Source organism: Priapulus caudatus, unplaced genomic scaffold, assembly GCF_000485595.1.
Source record: "Priapulus caudatus unplaced genomic scaffold, Priapulus_caudatus-5.0.1 Scaffold497, whole genome shotgun sequence".
Classification (NCBI taxonomy): domain Eukaryota; kingdom Metazoa; phylum Priapulida; class Priapulimorpha; order Priapulimorphida; family Priapulidae; genus Priapulus; species Priapulus caudatus.
Window position 1 is genome coordinate 78,831 of NW_014577558.1, and position 3,009 is coordinate 81,839.

The window sequence follows — 3,009 nt, forward strand, 5'->3', positions numbered from 1 at the left end:
CTCTCTCTCTCTCTCTCTCTCTCTCTCTCTCTCTCTCTCTCTCTCTCTCTCTCTCTCTCTCTCTCTCTCTCTGTCTCTCTCTCTCTCTCTCTCTCTTCCCCCTCTCTCCATATCTCTCTGTCTCTTCTCTTTCTCACAGGAATTCTCTCTCGCTCTCTCTCTCTTTCTCTGCAAGGAGAAAATATAATCTTTAAGCTGTGTATGGGTGAACAAGTTGTTCACATTTTCCCTTCGCCTTACTATGCAGCGCATTAAACGGTAAAGTAGGACTACGCTACATTAACTCTCGCACTCCGCTAGCTCTTCCTTACTCCATGGGCTCCCCTAATGTCACCATATTTGATTAGTTAATGGAGTGTTATATTATTACCGCTGCAGATGTATCTCATAATAATTAAACGTATGAAGTTAGTATCAATCGAAAAATACTATGTAATTGTGTACGTGGTATAGTTTTACTCTCGGGTGTTTACGCGGGTGGTTCGAGCGCATGTGATAAAAACTTTAATTATTTTTTTGCTATTAATTTCTCGTATTATTTTTCGTATACAATTCACGTAATTATGTACGACACCGCGACAAGTGTTTTTTTTAAACGGGCAGAATACGCGATTCATCGTGTGGACTAGCCTGTAGTAGCTCTCTGCCAGCCATAGTGTATATGAAAAATCACGATTGTAATGATGACAAGTGCGTGACTGAGAAAGGAAAACGCGTCGGCGAACCGTCATACAAACGTAATCACGCGTGTTAAATAGTAATATATCGCAATGTTTTTACCCAACCCTCGTTTGATATTAACACGCAAAATTATTAAACATAACTCGCTGTCATAAACAAATTGTGAGCGACAACCGAGCAAATGACAAGAAAGGGTAAAAAATTGCTGACGCCGCCAGCGAAGCATCGGTGAGCATTCCTCTCTTAGAATGATCTAATATTACCGGCTATTACCTGTAGAATTACACGCGCGCACACACACAAAACCACGTCTTCTTTCCGTCTACATATTTGTATCGTCCTCTTTCAATTCGTACTGTGTCAGTGTATCGCGTGTGGCGCAGGTGTTGCGCGCATTCTCGGAGATGCCTCACAACCTTTATAGCAACGGTGACAACGGTTTGGCTAATGGCCTGCAATGTGACAATCATAGCCGTGATACGGAAATACTGCACCGCCTATACCGCACACAAAATAACGCGCCGAGCTTTTATAACAATTGTGCCGAACACACACACCGTGTATAAAAGAAAAAAGTGTAAAGTATAAACTTGCAATTTTTTAACGAAAATGCCTTACTTGATCTACGCACCCTGACGTGGATGCTGCAATGATTCGTCGGTGAGAATTTTCAACACGTGTATGTCGTTAGTGGAACTGCAAGCATACGCATCTCTCACGTCTAATAAATTATTGGGCGATAATGGGTCGATGTTCATACAAAACAATCGTCGGACCCAAACCTAGAAACAAACAAAAAATGTGTTGTGAACCCGACGGCATCGAAGTCGAATACATCGATCGAGACATAATAAGTGCACAACATATAAAGATATAAAGCATCTTATCATACCAAAAGTGACATATATATATATATATACGCATATACATATATATATAAACAAATAAATAAATATTTATATATATATATTATACCACGCATGATTACGCGGCATGTGGCAACGCCAGTGAGGAGGAGGGGGACGGAAAAGCCCATGTACGCTGAACTGTCATTTCATGCCATCCCTGGATCCACCCGACGCGGCAAAGCTAATCAAGTGTCGACGCGCTCTTAGGATTAATAAGCGCAGATCAGATTTTATCGTTGGATTTACGATGGGCGAGAGTAAGTCCGATAGATGAGTCTTCGCCACGATAAACGCAAAGCGCAAGCGATTTTTTTACGATTTTTTCGCACAGCGTCCTACGCTTTTCGCTCCCGTCTCTCGGGATACAGGCGCATGCTTTGCTGTGCGCCACTATACTAGCTGTTTAAGATGGGGTATCTGGTTAAGATGCTAATGACGCATGGCAGACTAGCGTTGTCGAAAATGCCACTGTTGATTACAGCTAAACATCGAGTCGACGAACTATGGCGTAAGTACGGAAACTTGAGCGCCCTCATACGGCGAGATTGACTACCTCGAGCATTCATGTATAAGTCGCGCGGTTTGCTCTAGTGCGTTATTCAAGCGCGGCTCTCAAATTTCAGTATTGTGTAGAATCATTTTAACTCTCTATATCTTTAATTCTCGCTTTCTCTCTCCGTTTTTCTCGCTCTGTTTCCTCTTCTCTGTCTCTCTCTCTTTCTCTTCATATATATATTGTAGACGCGTTATGCGCACTACGGAAGTAGAGGTTCTGCAAGAGACTATAGAGAGAAGACAAGACAAGAAGTAACATGAACTAGCGTTTTACTCAACCTCTAATACGATACATAAATTCTCCCTTGGCACTACTGAACAAAAGAGAACGTTTACTACAACAGTAACCGTATCACGCACTTACACCTTTCTCAGCGGGTGTCGCTTTTACAAAAGCTCCTGAGGAGGGGCGTCTCCCACTATTTATACGTCGTGGCTCGGACCCCCGACCGCGCTCCTTCCTCCACGTCACCGGTCTCGTTTTAGCTCCCACTTGGCCAATCGGTCTTACCGAATAAGGTGGGGGTAAGTATTATAACTACTGAATTACAACTACCGAATACGGTGGAGTAAGCATTTCCCACTTGGCTCGATTCCATGATTCGATTCTGGCCCTGGTGTCAGCATAGTCATCCACAGGTTGGCACCTTCGCGGTCGATATCTAGAGCTGCCTGTCCCAATCCGCAAGAATTCGGGGATTCATGACGGTGGTTTCCGGCTAGCCGGCTCTGTCCCGAGCCACGGCTCGCTTTGATCTCGGGCCCGACCGCTGACCTTCCCGTCTCTGTTTGTACATTCCCCCTGACACCGGTTGCGTTCCCGCATCGCCATCACTTCCCTGTCGTCTGGGATTTGCCCGCTTAC

The 3,009-nt window shown here is 44.3% G+C and overlaps 1 protein-coding gene across 1 annotated transcript in view; it reads left to right on the plus strand.

The window, feature by feature from the left end:
* Window positions 1–3,009, plus strand: part of LOC106811029 — a 31,752-nt gene that overhangs the window by 21,387 nt on the left and 7,356 nt on the right. The gene's annotated exons all lie outside the window — the stretch shown is intronic.